Source organism: Rhineura floridana, chromosome 2 (assembly GCF_030035675.1).
Source record: "Rhineura floridana isolate rRhiFlo1 chromosome 2, rRhiFlo1.hap2, whole genome shotgun sequence".
NCBI lineage: Eukaryota > Metazoa > Chordata > Lepidosauria > Squamata > Rhineuridae > Rhineura > Rhineura floridana.
Window position 1 is genome coordinate 145,249,954 of NC_084481.1, and position 20,994 is coordinate 145,270,947.

The 20,994-nt window shown below is 41.1% G+C and overlaps 1 protein-coding gene and 1 long non-coding RNA gene across 16 annotated transcripts in view; one reads left to right on the forward strand and one right to left on the reverse strand.

Annotated features, from left to right (window-relative positions):
* Positions 1-20,994, forward strand: part of TRIM44 (tripartite motif containing 44) — a 147,737-nt gene that overhangs the window by 74,250 nt on the left and 52,493 nt on the right. The window lies entirely within an intron of this gene.
* Positions 1,138-9,664, reverse strand: LOC133378326 (uncharacterized). Its single transcript, XR_009760953.1, has 3 exons — positions 9,501-9,664; positions 2,578-2,740; positions 1,138-1,488 (listed from the first exon to the last, which is right to left on the reverse strand). It is a non-coding gene; the product is annotated as an uncharacterized LOC133378326 (long non-coding RNA).

Sequence of the window (20,994 nt, forward strand, 5' to 3'; positions counted from 1 at the left end):
TATACTATTAATCTTAATTACAACCGCTGGGTGCGGTCATCAGGAGTTTTGGGGTGCGTTGTCATCAGTACGCTGATGACACGCAGCTCTATTTCTCCTTTTCATCCTCTTCAGGTGAGGCTGTTAACGTGCTAAACCGTTGCCTGACCGCGATAATGGACTGGATGGGAGCTAACAGACTGAAGCTCAATCCAGACAAGACCGAGACGCTGTTGGTGAGTGCCTTCTCTGCCCAGATGGAGGATGTTCATCCTGTTCTTGATGGGGTTACACTCCCCTTGAAGGAACAGGTGCATAGCTTGGGAGTTCTTTTTGATCGTTCCTTGTCACTTGAGGCCCAGGTGGCCTCGGTGGCACGGAATGCTTTTTACCATCTTTGCTTGGTAGCCCAGCTACGTCCCTATCTGAACAGTGACGACCTCGCCTCAGTTGTTCATGCTCTGGTAACTTCTAGACTGGACTACTGCAATGCGCTCTACGTTGGGCTGCCCTTGAAGACTGTTCGGAAACTACAGCTAGTCCAGAATGCAGCGGCCAGACTGCTGACGCGGAGCAGAAGGTCCGCTCATATAACACCTGTTCTGGCCCGTCTGCACTGGCTTCCTATTTGTTTCCGGGCTAGATTCAAAGTGCTGGTTTTGACCTATAAAGCCCTACACGGCATGGGACCGCAATACCTGGTGGAACACCTCTCCCAATATGAACCTACCCGGACACCGCGCTCAACATCTAAGGCCCTCCTCCGGGTGCCATCCCATCGAGAAGCTCGGAGGGTGGTGACTAGAACCAGGGCCTTTTCTGTGGTGGCCCCCGAACTGTGGAACAGCCTCCCCGATGAGGTGCGCCTGGCGCCGACGCTGCTATCTTTTCGGCGCCAGGTGAAAACCTTTTTATACTCCCAGGCATTTTAAAGTGTGTTTTAATAGCATTTTCATTATTATTTTGTATCCTGGATATTGTTTGGTTTCTTTATTATTTGTTTGTTTTGTTTTTTGATTTATTGTATTTATTGTATTTATACATTGCTTGTTTTTATCTTTTTGTACACCGCCCAGAGAGCCTTCGGGCTTAGGGCGGTATATAAATAAAATAAAATAAATAAATAAATAAACCAAGTTTCTATTTTGTTTAATGCAACAATACAAAAATGACTAATAATTGAACGTTTTAAGTATAGAACACAACACACATAACCACTGCTTCTTCAATAGTGGGAAGAGGCTCAGCTTGGCCTTGGTCTTCCTCAAGTATTCATCACCAGCTTTTATAACCCCTCAGCCTTTGCTTTCCCTTGGGTGTTTGATGTCATTAGCTGCTAGTTTTTTGTTGCAGGCATTCTCCCCAAGGTCCTGTCACTGGCCATATGCGAGCAGGTTGCACACAGAATGTGGGCCAGCCTCAGATGTCTTCATGGTGATGTTATTTCAACACAGAATACATGAAAGGAAGGTGTAATATCAGAAAATGTAAATTTCACTAAGTTTGTAGCTGAAATGACAAGACAAATAGTAAGAATCAGAGTAGCAGAGAATTCACATAGCTGGGCTTAAGCAAGCACTATCAAGGAAGATATCCCTAGCAGGTTGGCAGACTCAATTAACAGGTGAGCCACCACCTCAAATCCATATGCTGGTTTCAACATCTTCATTATTATTGTTACTTTACATACCTCTTAATTCCAAAATAGGCTTCTAAGCAATTATCAAAGTGTAAAACTAAGTCATACAAAATACTAAAATATAAATATCCATAATTTAAATACACAATAAAACAGTGGGTTGTATTCAACATAGTGCTAATTTGATTGTTCCATCAGCACAAGGATTTCTCCTTGCAGAATGGAACAATCTTCCCCTCTCCTCCCCTCGTGCACCCCCTAAACCTATTCTGGGGATTCCCTTAACACTCCAGAGCAGATTTTTGGGACTGCACAGGACCCCTGGGGGGGGGAATCCTGTTGCGCTAGCACAACCAAGAGGTTGTACTACCCAGTATCATTACAACAATACGGTAATTAAAACAAGAGTCTCAGGTCAAGAAATCAAGGGAATGCCTGTGTAAATGGGTGTGTCTTCAAAAGCCAGTGGAATGCCAATACAGATTGGACCTCTCATATTTTAGCAGGGAGTGCATACTGTAACACTAGCACTACATTGAAAAAGCCTACTGTGTTAAGGCTAACTGTGTTGCATTTGTTGATCTTAATGTCCTTGCTGGAGAGAGGAGAAGTCAGTATTTCAGTTAACTTGGTCCAGAGTTGTTTAGGGCTTTATATTTAAGTAACAAGACCTTAAGGGGCAGCCAGTGAAGGTCCCTCAGCACTGGTGTGATATGTGCCTGGAAAGAGGCACCACTTACCACCCAGGCTGCAGCATTCTGCACTAGCTGAAGCCTGTGGACCAGCTGTAAGAGAAGCCCCAAATAGAGTGCATTACATTAGTCTAAAGGTGAGGTTACCAGCACATGAATTACAGTGGCCAAGCTATCCTTGTCCAGGAAAGCATGCAGTTGATGCACCAGCTGAAGCTGGGCCTTCATGAACAAAGGTGGTTCCAAGAGCACCCCTAAAGTGCATACCTGTTCCTTCAGAGGAAGTGCCGCCCTAGCTGGAATGGATAAAGTCCCCAATTCTCGGTCTTGGCAACATCATCTGTTTCAGCAGGATCCCGCTTCAGTTTATTGGCTCTCATCCAGCCCACCACTGTGTCCAGACACTGATTCAACTTGTGCATGGTCTTTGCTGACTCAGATTTGATGGAGAAATAGATGCCATCAGCACACAGAAACATAGATACATGTAGAATTGTGTCCAAAGCTGCAGTCCTGTTGTTGCTTATTGTGGAATAAGCTCCATTCAACACAGTGGGACTTGTTTCCAAGTAAATGTGCATAGGACTTGGCTGAAAGTGCTACTGTTGCTGGGTTGTTGATTGCACTAGTCAACATAGGATACCAATTAGGTTGCACTGATAAAACCATACGGGGACCATCAGAATATATTCTGCAGACTATGCTCTATTCATCTCTAATAGTTGTTTCACTCAGAACAGCAATATGGATGGTGACCCTCTTTTTTTTTTTTTTAAAGGAATCTTTCCATTAATTTTATTAAATAGTGAAGGTTTTTGTGGGCAAAATGAATCACGTCATATGTCAACTTGAAATCAGTCCAAGATACCTTGTTATATTACAAACAAAAACCCATCTTTCCTGTCTTAGCAATGCTGTATTTTTTCTTTCTGTCACTATAAGTACAACTGCATTTCAGAATTCAGGCCAAGCAGAACTTGGATTATTCAGCATATAACAACTTGGTGATCAAAAACTGTTTTGTAACAGCATGCTGTCAAGCAAATCCAATCTAACATGTAAACACTCCCTCTGTGATTACTTGCATTATCTGTTAATTCTGAAAGCTCACTTCTTTATTATTGTATGGGTTTAGGAGCACTGTTGCTCGTGAATTCTCTTTGCTTTCCTTACCAGTTAAGGATCTTCCAAAAAATTTTGTACGATGAAAGACAAGCTGAAAACGGGAAAAATGAGTACATTCATATAGCATACTGTTTTCTGATTTACAGAAAAAGGATCACTCTCTTTTCTAGCTGGGATGTGGGGGAGAGCAGAAAACTATGCTGAGCTACCATTTAATAGAGCAAGGATTTTTTTTGTTTGTTCAAGTGGCATACTCTATCAATACATGAAAATAAATGTATTGTTACTCTCATTATGAAGAAATGAACTTTGACCATATATGTGCCAGATAGGATGAATAAATCCTATCTATGGATCCAGGGTATGGTTAATGCATCATTGCTGGAAGGAGTGGTTCCAGCCACCCTGAAAGAGGCAGTGATCCGACCACTCCTGAAAAAGCCCACCCTGGACCCATTGATCTGTGACAATTACTGACCGGTTGCAAATACCCCCTTTTTAGGGAAGGTGATTGAGAGGATTGTGGTGCAGCAATTGAAAGTACATATTATCTTGACCCATTCCAGTCTGGGTTCAGGCCTGGTTATGGGACTGAATCAGCTTTGGTCACTCTGATGGATGACCTTTATCGGGAGAAGGACAGGGGGAGTGCAACCCTGTTACTCTTATTTGATCTCTCAGTGGCTTTTGATACCATTGACCATGGTATCCTTCTGGGCCAACTTGGTGAGATAGGTATTTGAGGCAGTTTTACAGTGATTCCGATCCTATCTCCAGGGTCGTTTTCAGAGAATAGCATTGGGTGATTGTCTTTCGGCTCCCTGGCAGTTGTGCTGTAGCATGCCACAGGGTACCATCTTGTCCCCCATGCTGTTTAACATCTATATGGAGCCCTTGGGAGTGGTCATCAAGAGATTTGGGGCAAGGTGTCGGCAGTACGTTGATGATACCCAGCTCTGTTTCTTTGTAACATCTGAATCGGGAGAGGCCGTGCAAACCCTGACCGCTGCCTGGACTCGGTGGTGGGCTAGATGAGGGCCAATAAACTGAGTCTGAATCCTAGCAGGATGGAGGCGCTGTGGGTTGGTGGTTCCCAAGTTCAGATTATTGGTCAATTGCCTGCTTTGGATGGGGTCATACTCCCTCTGAAAGAGCAGATCCATTATCTGGGGGTGCTCCTGGATCCATCTTTGTCGCTAGAGGCCCAGGTGACCTACGTGGCTAGGAGTGCCTTTTACGAGCTTCAGCTGGTAAGACAGCTGCGGCTGTTTCTGGACTGGGATAGCCTTGCCACTGTTGTCCACACACTGGTAACCTCCAAACTGGATTACTGTAATGTGCTCTATGTGGGGCTGCCCTTGAGGTTGGTCCGGAAGCTGCAGCTGGTGCAAAATGCGGCTGTGAGACTGTTCACTGGGGCAGGTTATCGCCAACATGTCACACCACTGCTGAAAGAATTGCACTGCCTGCCCATTTGCTACTGGGCCAAGTTCAAGGTTTTAGTTTTGGTGTACAAAGCCCTATACAGCTTGGGACCAGGATACCTGAAAGACTGTCTTACCCCTTATATACCCAGTCGATCACTGCGCTCTGCAGGTGAGGGCTGCCTGCAGGTACCATCTTATCAGGAGGTCCATTCCACACAACATAGGAAATGGACCTTTAGTGTGGCGGCACCTACCCTGTGGAACTCCCTACCCTAAATATTAGACAGGTACCATCTCACTTATCTTTTCTGTGCCTATTGAAATCCTTCCTCTTTCAACAAGCCTTTTAAGCTGAGACCTTACCTAGTCTGCGTCTGTGTTGGAATTGCTTTTTAATATGTTTTTAAACTTTTTTTTAAGATGTCTTCAAAGTGTTTTTAAGAAAATGTTTTAAAAGTTGTTTTGTTTTAATATATTTTAAAGTCTGTTTTTATGATGTTTTAAAGTGTTTTTAGTGCTTTTGTTTGCCGCCCTGGGCTCCTGCTGGGAGGAAGGGTGGCATATAAATCAAACGAATGAATGAACAATAAATAAATAGGCTGTCTGAAGTGATTTCCCCCCCCAGTCAGGATAGTTGCAAAGAACGGAAGAAAAGTACACTTAAGATTTTCTCAGATGTTTATACTATCTCTGCAGCCTTTCTGTAGCTAGGCCTAAGACACTGCTTTAGTTTTGCAGCTGCAGCCAATCTGAACTATTTTAACTTTAGAGATATTGTCGTTCTTGTCTCCTTGGCAGAAGAGAAACTTTGAAGAGTGCATGTAATTCCAAAGTACTCCATACTGACTAGTATTTGACCCTCTTCAGACACACTGCATTGTCATTACATAAAATATAATAAGAGCCCTGCTGGATTAGGCCAAAGGCCACTTCACTCCAGCATCCTTTTTCCTACCATGGCCAGATGCCTATGGAAAATACAAAAGCAGGACATGAGCACAGTAGGATTTCCCTGCTATTGTGCCTCATCAGTTGATGATATTCAAAGGCATGTTGCCATCGTGACTAGTAGCGGATGAAATTCTTATCTTTCATGAATTTGTCTGATCCCATTTTAAAGCCATCTAAGCTGGTGACCATTACCACATTTTGTAGCATTAAATTCCATAGATTTAAGTATGCATGGTGTGAATAAGGTACTTGCTTTAGTCTGTCTTGACTCTCACACCATTCAGCTTAATTGGATAACTCTGGTCTAGTATAATGTGAGAGGGAGAAAAAAAAGTCTCCCTTCACACCATAACTTTATATTTGCTTTCATTCTAAAATAAACTAAAAAGGCCCAAAAAATAATTGCTGAGATGAAGCCCTGTTGACTTTTTAGCAAGACATGTTTGACATTAGTACAATCATTTGAAGGGAATGGAGAATAGTTTCCTAGTTTGGCCTAATGAATCTGCACGATGGAAACTTCCATTAATGTTCATAATGTTGTTATATTGAGAGTTAGAAAGTGGAACAAAAGATAAATCTGGGGTAATGTTGTAGACCAAGTGTGTGGAACCTTCGGCTGCCAGATGTTGCTAAACTACCGCTCCCATCAGCCCTGCCCATTAGCCATGCTGGTTGGGACTGATGGCAGTTGTAGTCCAGCAAACTCTGCAGGACCAAAGGTTTCCCACACCTGTTGTAGACTTTGGTTCTGTGCATTATTTTAAAGGTTGTAAGCCTACTGTTCTTTTTCTGTCTGTCAGATAGATTAGCTTATTATTGACTTGTACAGGAGTTGCTCCACCATTTGAATACTGGCCTGCACTTAGCAAAATTCGCATTCCAAAATATCGATAGTTTGCACTCTTGCAGCCGGCCTTGTAAATAGCATAATTAATAAACCATTAATTGGTTTCTTGCAAACACATTTTTTGAGCAACCGAAAGACAACTGTACATGTGGACATTACCAAATGGTCAACATAGGAATCAAATTTATTATATAATTGGTAGCAGAAGATGGAGAGGTTCCATACTTCCTGCGAAAACAAGACTAGGAGCAGATTGCAGTACAGATCATGAACTGGTAATATTGAAAAACAGAGTAAAGCTAAAGAAGAAGAACAAAGCAATCATAATGCCAAAATACAATTTAAATAACATCCCAGAAGAATATAAAGATCAACAATACAGCAACTAGTATGTAGGGACAAAGAGAACTATTACAATAGTTATTGTATAGAAATAGAAGAGGACAACAAAAAGGGTAGAACAAGAGTCCTGTTCCAAAAGATTAGAGAAAGGGAAATTTAAACCAAGGGTAGGGATGTTGAATAATCAACAGGAGAACACACTGACTGGCCAAGATGAAATAAAAGGAAGATGGAAGCAATACACTGATGAACTCTATAAAAGAGAAGCCATGATGACAGATTCATTGATGGAGGAACTGTATGATGAAGAACCAGAAATTTTAGAATGTGAGGTGAAAGCTGCTCTTAAAATATTTGGAAGAATCAAATCACCAGGAAAAGATGGCATACCAATAGAGTTGCTACAAGCTACGAGACTGAATTTGTCCAAATTTTGACAAAAATTTGTCAAGAAATACGGAAAACTAAACAATGGCCCACAGACTGGAAGCATTCAATATACATCCCAATTCCAAAAAAGGGGATCCCAGGGAATGCAGTAATTATCGAACTATTGCCTTAATATCCCATGCAAGTAAAGTAATGCTCAAGATTCTACAACAAAGGCTCTTACCATATATGGAGTGAGAAATGTCAGATGTTCAAGCTGGATTTAGAAAGGGAAGAGGTACTAGAGATCATATTGCAAACATATGTTGGATAATGGAACGGATCAAGGAATTTCAGAAGGAAATCACCCTGTGCTTTTTAGATTACAGCAAAGCCTTTGATTGTGTAAATCATGGAAAATGATGGAATGCTTTAAAAGAAATGGGGGTGCCACAGCATCTGATTGTCCTGATGCACAACCTATACTCTGGACAAGAGGCTACTGTAAGGGCAGAATATGGAGAAACTGATTGGTTTCCCATTGGAAAGGGTGTGAGACAGAGGTGTATTTTATCACCCTATTTGTTTAATCTATACACAGAACATATATAGAAAGCGAGATTGATGCTGAAATTCAACATCATCTGAGCTCTGCGAGTGCCACATTCTCCCAAATGAAGCGTAGTGTGTTTGAGGATCAGGTTATTTGCTGGGAGACCAAAATGCTTATTTACAAAGCCATTGTACTACCCACCTTACTGTATACCTGTGAAACATGGATCATTAATAAATGCCACTCCCAACTTCTTGAAAGATTCCACCAATGCTGCCTCCGGAAAACTGGAAATTACTTGGGAAGACAGATGGACTAACGTTAGTGTTTTGAAAGAAGCAAAGACTACCAGTGTTGAAACAATGATCCTTCAACATCAACTTCGCTGGACCGGCCATATTGTTCAAATATCTGTTCACCGTCTTCCAAAGCAGCTACTTTACTCCCAACTTAAAGATGAAAAATGGAATATCGGTGGACAGCAGAAGAGGTTTAAAGATGTTCTTAAAGCGAATCTAAAAAAATGTAACATGGACATCGAGAACTGGGAAGTCTTGGCCTATAAACGTCCCACATGGAGGTCCTGGTTATTATCAAAGGTGCTGTGGGCTTTGAAGAAGCACGAATACAGGGCGAATGTGACAAACGAGCTAAGCAGAAAGCACGTCAAAGAAATCCTCATCGTGACCATCTTCTATCTGGAAACCTATGTCCTCACTGTAGGAGGCTGTGTGGATCCAGAATTGGCCTTCACAGTCACTTACGGACCCACTGTTAAAGACCTTATCTTGGAAGACAATCTTACTCGGCCACAAGTGATCGTCAATGATGATGATGATGATGGACCAAGATGAAGGAGGTGTAAAATTGGAGGGGGAAATATCAATCATTTAAGATATAAAGACAATACCATACGAGCAGCAGAAACCAGTAATGATTTGAAACAAATGCTGATGAAAGTTAAAGAGGAAAGCACAAAAGCAGGACTACAGCTGAATGTCAAGAAGACTAAAGTAATGACAACAGAAGATTTATGTAACTTTAAAGTTGACAACGAGGATATGGAACTTGTCGAGGATTATCAATACCTTGGCACAGTCATTAACCAAAATGGAGACAATAGTCAAGAATCAGAAGAAGGCTAGGACTGGGGAGGGCAGCTATGAGAGAACTAGAAAATGACCTCAAATGCAAAGATGTATCACTGAACACTAAAGTCAAGATCATTCAGATCGTGGTATTCCCAATCTCTATGTACGGATATGAAAGTTAGACAGTGAGAAAGGCGGATAAGAGAAAAATCAACTCATTTGAAATGTGTGTTGGAGGAGAGCTTTTTGCATACCATGGACTGCGAAAAAGACAAATAATTGGGTGTTAGAACAAATTAAACCAGAACTATTCCTAGAAGCTAAAATGATGAAACTGAGGTTGTCATACTTTGGACACAATGAAAAGACATGATTCACTAGAAAAGACAATAATGCTGGAAAAACAAAGGGGAGTATAAAAAGAGGAAGGCCAAACAAGAGATAGATTGATTCCATAAAGGAAACTACAGACCTGAACTTACAAGATCTGAATAGGGTGGTTCACAACAGATGCTCTTGGGGGTCGCTGATTCATAGGGTCGCCATAAGTTGTAATCGACTTGAAGGCACATAACAACAAATGTTGGATCAAAGAGACTTCTGTCAGTTAGGGATACAATTCCACAGCACAGTGTTTCCCAGATATGTTGGTAGAGGCCTTTTGAGGTCAGTCCAAAGTCTTAATTTGCTAGTTGTTTTCCTTTTCAGGCACACTGGTTCCAACATCTACCACTGTGGGCTACCTGCCCATTTGACACCTGGCCACAATTTTTGAATAAACTGGAGTAGGGAGGTGAAGGTCATCCAACAAATTCGAAGAAAGAAAAAGGGGGGGGACCCCAGAATGACAAAAAAGTGTGGAAAATATCCAAATGGTTTATTTGCAAGCTTATATCATTAAAATGTCTTTATAAAAAGCCCAACGCGTTTCGGCTATTAGTGTGCAGCCTTCATCAGGGGCTGTTGTTGATTGTCTCAATAAAATTATCTTCAAAGTGATCTCTGAAAAGTATTGTAGTCAATATTTCATTTATCTGAGCAAATCTTATGCTTCACAATTTTTGAATGCCTGGTAAAGGGAAACAATGAGTGTTGCTTGATATCTCTCTAAAAAGCCTCTGAATATTTCTTTGTGTAGTCAGCCAAAATTCTAGGTGATTTGAGAATGGGATGATTATCATTATTATTTCTATAGTACATTTCAGATGCTCAAATCACTTCTTAGGTATTACCTCATTAATCTTCATCACAGCCATCTGAGACAGGCATCATTATCACACTCAAACTGCAAATGGAGAAACTATAGATTTGCTGCAATTGAGTATGACTTGCAAGTATCTACAAATGAGCTAAAGTAGAAAAGTCCTTTTTTGTCTTAGAACTGAGATTTAAATGGTCTGTTCCATGTGGTCTCATTTGTAGTTTCTGAGATATCTAATTTTGGGCAGTGATTTGTATTGTGTCTCATAGAGTACCTCGTTGTCTCAGAAGACTTGTGTTGACACCAGCAGATAAGTTTAGAATAGCATCAGAGAAGAAAGATTGTCCTTTGTCAAATTTATGTGTCATCTCAGGGCACACCATGACTGGGTGTGCTTGGAATCCACTGAATAGGTGGCATATACTTGATGTGAAGCATAAAAGGACTCTTATTCTTAATATATTGCTTAAATCTGAAGCCATGACAGTGCTATGAAGCTTCTTGTGGTATCTTCAGTGAATCAAAGGAGTCATGCTGGTCCTGCAGAAAAAAAAAAACCCAGCACAAATATGGTGGTTACTACTAGTGCTATTACTACTACTGCTGCTACTACTACTTAGTATTAAACAATTATTGTTTAATTCATCTTATGCCCTGGCCTTCATTAAGCAATCCCAGAGCAAGTTAACAAAAAAGAACAATAAAATAATAAAATACAGCATCTAAAGTACAGAATATATAACAGTAACTGAGTATTAAGAGAAGATAGATAAACAAAATAGGAAGCGATGAAAGCAATAGTGATTGACATGTTAACTCCATCTCTACCAAAGACTTGAGCAAAGAGGTTTGTGATGTTCCTATATTAATGTATATATGGTAAGTGTTGTTGTTTAGAAGATACATGGTAAGTGGAGTGAAAGAGGAGGGGGAGTGAATGGGCAGTAGAATGCTAGATGATTGGCTGAGTGTTTAAAATGGCTGAATATATAAAAGGAAGAGTGAGAGTGGAATCTGGGGGGGGAGAAGAGAACTGAGTGGGTTGCTTGGTGGGGTTTAGAGAGTTGTTTACCAGGAGGGAGGTGGAGTTCAGATTAGTATTGAGTAAAACCATATGCTTATGTGCCTTAAGAAGAAATCTTGTTAATCTTGTTAGCTTTGTTATCTTTAATAAATACTTAATTTGGTTTACCAAAGGCCTGATCCTTGGCTGGGGTTTCACAGACCAGAAGGGAGGGTAAGGTAATGACCAAGGCTGAAGGGAAACTGTAACAAATGGTGGCAGCGGTGAAGAGAATAACAATACCAGTATTCAGAGTCTCTGGGAATACTAGTATTAGGACGTGACTGGTGGTTGCCTAGCAGGGGGATCTGTTGAGATCTGTGCTAGAGCGGGGAGAGAAACAATAAAAAAGGACAGTCCGGACTGGTGGAGTCCCTGGTGGTGCCTAGTGACAGGCAGTAACCACGAGCAGGTAGGAACCTGACAGGGAGAGCCAGGGAAGGATGCCTCACAAGGTTCATCTTCAGCTGTTATCAAAACATTAAACCATCTCGGCAGCAGATGCACCTCAGAAGGAAGGCCATACCAGGGATGGGCTACCACTACTAAGTGCTGCCACCCTACGTACTTTACCTATTAGACAAATTAATATTCCAGAAGCTAAAAATGTGAGTTTTTGAGCTACACAGAATTGGTCTTCAGTATCTGGGTGTTCAGATCTAACAATATAACCCTGTTCATGTGTTTGGCTGACCATACAAAGGCTACAAAAGTTGGCAGGGATGTGCATTCAAGGCCCCATCCCCCAATGTCTCTGAGTGCTCCTCTTTAAACTTCCTTGCGTTTAGCAGAAAACTCTGCCCAGTGTTGCTAAGTGTGTTGTTTTGAACACATTTAGAAATCTGTTATTGAAAACTCTGTCATGTCAGGCTCTCTGACTTGCAGGGAGGTTTCTCAGTGTGTTTAACAGCACTTAGAAACCTCCTGTAGATCTTCTTGCTAAACATGCAAAGGTCTAAAGAGAAGCCCACACATTCAGGGACATCGGAGCAGGACTTACCCCTGTTCCCATTCATGTTTTTTAGCCTTGTGTGTTCAGGCAAATGCCTGAACAGGACTATAGATTTATTTTATTTATTAAATTTATACCCCACCCTTCTTCCCAGAAGGAGCCCAGGGCTGCAAACAAAAATACTAAAAGCACTTTAAAACATCTTAAAAACAAAAGACTTTAAAACATCTTAAAACAAAGTATCTTAAAAACATACTTAAAAAACAAAGTATAGATAAATACTGATAAGTATAATTTATGTCTTTTTAAAATACATATTGTTGTACCAACCATAATTTGGTAGCATGGGGATTCTCAGCATGCCCATCTCCTACCTGGATAACAAGTCCTTCCAGTGTTATCATGCATGGAGATTCTCTAACAGGTCATACCTCTGACAAACTTTATATTGGCGGATGAATTTATACACAGATGCGCTGCTTTCAGTGGCATTTTTTTCACTAGATCAGGGGTTCTTAACCCTTTTTGTCTGGTGAAGCCTATGGACCCCTTCTCAGAATAATGTTTTTAAATGCATAAAATAAAATACATAGGATTACAAAGGAAACCAATTATATTGAAATATATTTATCAAAATATTAAAAAAAACAAATTTGTGATATAGTAATATATGTGCTTCTTTATTAACGCATTAAATAACAAGACAATACATTTAAAATATAAGCAAGTTAAATTAATTTTTATTTTTTAAAGACATGTCAGTGTGAAGGCTCTTGTTGCTTAGCTTGAATAAGAGCATTAAACTGTGGAGTGGTTTTTGACAAGGCAACACGCATGTCATGTTGGACATCCAATCAATTTTGATTTTTTGTTTTGATGGTTACAAGTGTTGAAAGTCCCTTCCATAGCTCGCTTTACAAGGTGAGTATAGGCTTCTCTCAAGGAACACTAGAATTCTCCAAGGCTTTTTGAGTTAAACTCCAATTGTAGTAAGTTTTTTGTCCTAAGATCAGTGAGTTCATCTTTGGCTAGGTCAACATCTTCAATACCGTTTATATCAGAAAGAAAAGTATTGCGGATCCATGGTTCAACTTTAATGCCATAAAGATAGAAATAACTTTTGAAAGAGTTCTAAAGTGTTTCAGGTGTTCGCAGATTTCTGTTTTCAAAGAAATTGACAGAGAATTTTATATGCCAACTCCATCTTGGTTACAGCACTTCCTCCAACATTTGAAAGTTTGCAAGGATATTGGCCTCTACTCTCTTGTTCCATATCGGCAGCTTAGCCAAGAAAGCTTGTAACTTTTCAGTAGCATCCATAATGGTGACTTCAGGACCTTGAATTGAAAGATTTATCTCAGTCATGACAGCCAGTGTGGTGTAGTGGTTAGAGTGTTGGACTATGACCTGGGACACCAGGGTTCAAATCCCCACACAGCCATGAAGCGCACTGGGTTACCTTGGACCAGTCACTGCTTCTCAGCCTCATTCATATGGTTAAAAATATCTGCCAGGTAAACCAACCCATGGATAAAATCCTTTCTTTCGAAGTGTTCCAAGAGTGGGGGGTTTTTTCTTTCAGAAAAAGTGAAACTTCTGCCCTTGGTTCAAACAAGCGCTTCAAGACTGGTCCTCTTGAAAGCCAGCGAACCTCTGTGTAGTAGAGAAGCACTTCATATTCTGCTCCCATTTCTTGACAAAATCTTTTTAAAATGTGATGATTCAGAGACCTGCTTCTGATAAAGTTGATTACTTTTATGGCTGTTGACAAAACTTCTTTCAGGGTTGTTGGAAGAGTCTTTGTTGCCAGTGCATGTCTGTGTAAAAAGCAATGAGTGACGACAACGTGAGGAGCTTCCTTTTTCAGTAAAGTAGCAAAACCAGATGTATTACCAAGCATCACAGGGGCTCCAGCTGTGCAAAGTGTATGAAGCTTTTCTTTCAGTCAAAGTTTTGTTTGACTTCAGCGTTTGGTCATTGAACAACTACTAGGCGCAGAGTTGCCTGATAGTTGGCCAGCTACGTCGCATGAGCGTCTGTAGACGAGAAGGCTGCGATCACATCCGATCTAGTGCCGGGTCTAATAACTACCATAATTTCGAAGTAGTGATGAGCGTAAATGATATTTTGAGTTGTTGCAGAGATCAACTTTAATGTGATAAATATCTGTGATTTCTATTGGTGACAAAGTCACAGGTACTGCTAATACTACTGTGGTTTGTTGCCTACATTCATAATTGAAGGAAATGCTAAATTTCAATTAGAGGTTAGTGAAAATAAAGATGTATTTTTTTCCCCATCCAAGTCCCCGGACCCCCTGAAATCTATTCATGGACCCCTTAGGGGTCCATGTACCCCAGGTTAAGAACCCCTGCACTAGATATATATTTAGTTTCCACTGTACACTTTTGTAATTGGAGTAACTTGCAAGATTACTTCTGTGTATAAAACCGCATTTATGATTCAACCTCTCTGCTAACATGAATTTTTGAAAAGGCAAAGCCAACTATTTCTCTGGAGCGTGAAAGGTCAGGGAGTAAGGGAAGGTCAGCTCTTGCCTCCAGATATAGTATTATTGTTATTAGCTATGCTAATGTGGCTAGGATGAAAGTGACTGGCAGACCTAGGCCCTGGATGGGGACAAGAGAAGTGAGAGGGAGCGAAGATGATGAAAAAAGAGGAGTCATACAAGGATGCAAATGTGCCTGAAGCAACTTGCATAACTCTGGAACCAGGATCTGCCTCTTGGTGTAAAAGCTCCAGCTAACACAGTCAATGTTCATGTAGAAATTCTTCATGCATGCAAATGAGCTCTGTTGGGTTGTGGTGCCTGGTCAATTCAGCAGAAGCTTATCTATGATGGGGGAAGTATTAAGTGCTTTGTTAGTATATCTAGAGACTTACGGCTTCTGTCCTTGCCTCACTTCCCTGGGAGTAAGCCCCACTGAATTCACTTGAACTTATTTCTGAGTGTGCAGTTAGAATTGCGCTTTAAGGCTGTGCTGATGATAGTCACTGACTGCTGTGTTGACTTGTATAGGACTAGCAGGAAAGTAACTGCAATTAGAAATGAAAAAGACATCCCCCTTTGTTATATTTGTACAGTTTACAAACTAAGTCTATTTTATCAGGGCTAGTTCCACAGTAGTACTGAGGAGGAAGGTGTGCTTGTTGCTCTGAAGTGATGCTCTCTCTCTACACAACCTGAATGACAGCAGCTTGCCCAATGCAGAGTCCCCCATATGCAGATTGACCTTTGGCCCTATTCTGTTTATTTCTCTTTCATTCTTTTTTTCAGAAGTATGGCTTCCACACAATTCTGCAAGTTCTGTAGATGTACCTTGGGCCTCCTCATTGTGTTACATGGCTATCTGTGGATTAGAAGGAGGGGGAAATTGACGTCTCTCTAAGCTCAGCATAAAGTTTCTTTGTGTGTGTGTATTTGTTCAACATTCCATCATTTTGCTTCCTGTGACTCCTTTTCCTCTCCCTTCTGTAATTTTAGCGTACATGCTTTACTTACAAGAAGAAACCATAAACTGTTTCCACTCTCCCCCCCCCCCCAAGTACAACTGTTCATCCAGTAGCAGGTGCAGGCCGGTTGTTGTCATGGCAACAAGGGAAGAGTGAGAAAATCCCCTTAATTCTGCAGCTGATCGTTAAGGGGGGAGAGAGGAGATAATTGCAGCAGAAAAGGGAACTCAGTAATTATATGAGTGCAGCACAGATGAAAAGCCAGGGTGTAGATGCTGTTGGTGTGTCATACCCCGTGTAGCCATTTAAGTCCCTGTAGCCTGCAAAGTGGTGCAAAATGAAAGATAATGCTGTTTCAAGCAGAGTAAAGGAGGGTTGTCACCTTTTGGAAGGGCAGCATGTAGAGATTAATCAGAAAAGGGGTGGCACCTTGAGTGCTGTAGATAAAGTGGTCCATTTCCATGACAAATGTGAAGGGCACCAGTTTGAGAGCATGTAGTGGAGATTGGGAGAGAGTGTTACCTACACTCACATGTGCACACATCACAGTGAGGATTCCACCCTGGTGAATGTTTGCACATGCATAGCTATAGTTCTACTCTGTCTTTGCAATTGTGTATAAAGACTAAGGGCAGGAATAGCTGACGTGGTGTCCCAACATGGTGTTCTCCAGACATTTTTGGATTAAAACTGCCATCATCACCAACCATCAACCTTCATCTTTGATGGGAGTGTGGTCCAGCAACATCTGAAGGACACCATGTTGGCTGCCTCTTTCTAGGAGACTGGTACCTTGAATTTGTTCACTGGGAATAAAGTAGTGTGCTCTTTCTATATCTTGATGAGGGCTTGATATTCATAGACTTTCTCATAGATGCTTGAGAAAATAAGCACCCCATTTCTTTAAATGTCTTAGAAATAAACTGGAGCACACCAAGGGGTATTTCAGGCAACCTGAGCCCCATCTACCCTATATCTGACACCCATCTGCCAAACTTGGCCCATGAGAGGTGGCAGAGATAACAGTCTGGTTCACCAGCTAAATTTTAGTTTATTTGATTCCTGAAAGGGAGCTAATGGATCTCATTATATTAAAGAATGGAGGGAGGAGGAGACAGTGTACTGTGCCTGAAATGTACTGTGCAGTGCTAAACTGTTAACAATTTATAGTTGAAAATATAAAGTTGAAAGAATATGCATGTAGTCTGTAACATGGGTGAGCTCACTTGTTAATATTTTTTATTGATAAATTTCAGTAGCACCATGTAGGAGGGATAAAGCTAGGATGGATTAACTTCCATTCCTAGTGTGATGGTGGTAGACTTGGGCCAGGAAGACCTGGGCTCAGATTTGTGCTTGGCCATGAAGCTTATTGGGAGGCAGACAGGTTTTTGAGAAAGGAACTGGTCTATAAGTACAGTAGTTCAGCTACATCTGAACTAAGAAGCCAGGCTAGAATCAGCAGCTTTATAAATGAGTCCCTGATCCCTTAACTATTAGACAGGCGCCATCTCTGTTATCTTTTCGGCACCTGTTGAAGACCTTATCCCAGTCTGCTTCTATGTTGGAATTGCTTTTCAATTTGTTTCTAAACCTTTTCTTTTAAAACAATATGTTTTTAACCTTTTTTTTAAAGATGTCTTGAAAGCTTCTTAAAAATGTTTTTAAAGATGTTTTGTTGTAATGTATTTTAAAGTCTGTTTTTATGATGTTTTAAAGTGTTTTTAGTGCTTTTGTTTGCCGCCCTGGGCTTCTGCTGGGAGGAAGGGCAGGATATAAATAAAATAAATAAATAAATCCCAAATGAGGCCTTGATCCCTGTTGGGCTGAAAACTAAAGCTCTACCATCTGGCCATGTGTTGCACTGCAGAAATTTGGCCAGCAGTTGCCTCTGCTTGTGAATTTCCACAGTGGTGTATCGAGTAAAGCCCTTCTCCCAGAATCTTCCATTTTAGTTTCCAAATTAAAACCCATAATCATCTCTTAATCTAACCAATCTCCTAAGGTTTTTCATGATGATACAGTGGTACAGCCTGCATATAAGTCACCCACAGCTCCACAGAGGAAGGTTGAAATACAGATGTGCTAAACAGAAGCATTCAAGTTTCAGTGTATGTAACTTTCAGCTGCACAGCATTTTCCATCATCAGAAAGAAAAATGTAACACTGACCAATGTAGCATCTGTCTTTTGGATAGATCTTTCTTCTTAGAGAGAAATGACTAGACCCAATTACTGATTTTGATAGGATCACAGAGAGAGGTGGTGTGGTATATGCACCGCTTCCTAAGGTGAGTTTTGTAGTACATTTGCTTTCACAAGACATGTGCCCTAAAGCCTGAAGAGGTTCCTGAGGAAGGGCTTTATGTTGGTGAATGTCCTTTTTGTGAAGGCAATGACATATTTCTGCCCAATCTGTTGGTCTGTTCCCTAGTCTCCTGCTTCAGTCAAAGGGATCTGTGTGAGTCAGTTGACAAAGCATTGCTGTATGAGATTTTCTTTAAAAGTGTAATTAACTTTGCCACAGTCCCTCCACTGCATCCCTGCTTTTCATTTCCTCCCTCCCTGCCCCCCCCCCAGTCCCTTTCTAAAAAGCCTTTCTTTTTCTGGTGTTATATTTGCTGCCTGGCAAGCTGCTGTTCAAATTTGGAGAGAAGCAATTAATGCCAGAGTTGAGGTGTTTGAGTGACATAATAATTATGCTAGAAAATGCAATTTTCTCTGCGTATTAGAAATCTCATTAATGTGCTGTTTGCCAACACTGGGCCTAGTAACCTGCCTCATAAGGTTAGTTCAGGGGTCAAAATGCAAGAGTCTGATAGATCCTTTTGTTCTAAAGAAATATTTTGACTTGGATCCAAATTTTTCCTTCCATGAATGGAACAGAGTTCATTTTTCAGAGAATGGAGCTTTCCCGCCTTTCCCTTCCCTCAGCAGTCCCCTGTACTCTAAAAAAAACTGCCATAGGGGGTAGAAGTGCCTGAGAATACTGTGAGATATGGTACAGGGAGCTGCAGATGGAGCAGAAAGTAGGCAGAAATCTCCTCCTTACATGGATGGAGGAACAACTTAGGATCCAAGCCATTTTCTTCTTATATTTGATTTTACTATTTACTATCATTAATCAAATAACCATTTCCCATATAGAAGCATATTTCTATATGCCAGGGAAATTAGAGTCGTGATTATACCTGTTGATTAGAAGTACGCTGTTGGTGCTGCTGCTGTTGTTTTCTAATATTTTAGAAGGCTTGTTGAAAGAGGAACGTAGGCAGCCTGCTCTTAAATGGGTAACTATAAAGTCTTAGAAATGGGATAGCATACTTCTTTTTATTGCATCTCATCTTTTTAAATTAGGGTGGAATCCTAAGACTTGGTTAATCTCAGTGGGGCTTAATGGAGCAGCACAGCCAGTGCCACATTGATAGCCCTGATGTTAATGATAGCCAGGGTGGAAAGGGGGGAGATGTAGGAAAAAATGCTCCTTTGCTGCAGCAGCTCCCAGGGCAGTGCAGCATAGAGGTTTGGATTGGGCCTGTTGTTGTCAAGTGACAGCAGCAGGATTCTTGCAGGATCCAGCAAATCATGCCTGCCCAGTCCCACTTCTGAATTGGCCAGGTATGGGCATTTCTCCTCACTAGAGCTGTATGGGTAGGCACCCTGGGCTGCTCCTCACCTGTCGGGCCTTTCTTGATAAGAGCACAGCTCCTCCACTGGTGGAGGCTGACAGAGTTGAGTAAGACTTGGTAGGGGCTCACCTCTGCTTCATCCAAACCCTCTCCAGCATGGCAGATCGAGGGTGGATGTTGGATTGTTCAGCCCATCCTTATGAATGGAAACAATAGATTTAACATTTCCAGGGAGAAATGCATCATCCCTCTAGTATGCAAAATAATGTGTTCTATGGTGTATAGAATAGCTGTGTTAGCATAAATAAGGCTGCTTATCTCAGTTGCAAGATTTAGAGTTTCTGCTGTGAATTGCTTACAAGCATGTAAATGAAACTGCAATGCACTAAACTGGTGCAGGATGGAAATTCAGTCTGACCTTTAAACATGAGAAGACATTCAGAGCTATATCTATTTATAAAAGTAGTTATATATCACCATTTATATACTGCAATATCAGGGTGGTGTACAACAATAAAACATCACATAATTAAAAGCAGTACAACACAATCATAAAATTACTGGCCAATCAAAAAAGCTTCGAACAGCTGTATAGGCCTGTCGGCATAAAAAAGCTACCTGAAAGTCAAAAGCAAGAATGCCTACTTGATCTCTGCTGGAAGAGTGTTCCACAACATGGGACCAGCGACACTAAATGCCTGACGTCTAGTTGGTGGCAGTTGGGTACCTTATAACATGGAGGACAACTAACAGTGCTGTTTCCAGATGATCTCAGTGAGCGAGCTGGGATATAAGGGCTCAGGTGGTCCTTAAGGTATTCTGTATTCTGGACCTTAGTTGATCCAGGATATTTGATAGTATTTACTTAGAAGCTCACTGGGTGACCTTGGGCCAGTCACTGCCTCTCAGCCTCAGAGGGAGGCAATGGTAAACCCCCTCTGAATACCGCTTACCATGAAAACCCTATTCCTAGGGTCGCCATAAGTCAGAATCGACTTGAAAGCAGTACATTTCCATTTAGTCCTGATTAATTCTGCCCATACCAAATCATACATATCTGCCTCGTGTAAAAGGGAACTATCTAATAAATGCTGTCCCATATCAACCATTCTTCTTCTCTTACTAACAAATAATCTTTCCTGCGAATTACTTTAAAATGCAAAAACCCAATCAAGAGAGCCAACTTTTTTTTCTTTTAGTTAGCATAAATGTTGTCTAGTCGTGTTTCCATTTGGTCTTCAAATTTTGCTTCACTCCAAGATGTTGAGGTTGTGATACGTCCAGTTAGGCCTGAATAAGTGTGTGGATCCACCAAAACACAGTCCACGAGCTACATCACACAGCCTGCAAGGTGCTTGATAGTCCTAGTTTACTGTCGGCCTTGAATTCAGAAATGGGTAACAGTTGTAATAGGTCACAATACATGACTTGGCTGTGATCAGTTTGATCGATCACAAATTAAGCAGTGACATCTCAATGGTGGTGTTTTTGTATGCTGAAATACAGACTTGTGCAATTGACAACAGAAGATCACTCACAGACATGGTACCGACTGCACTGCACGGCTCTGTTTCCTGGTATCTTTGTGTAAAACACAAAATAAACACATACACAAACCGAGCCTCTTCTACTTTAATGTCACTTGTACGTTGTCCCTC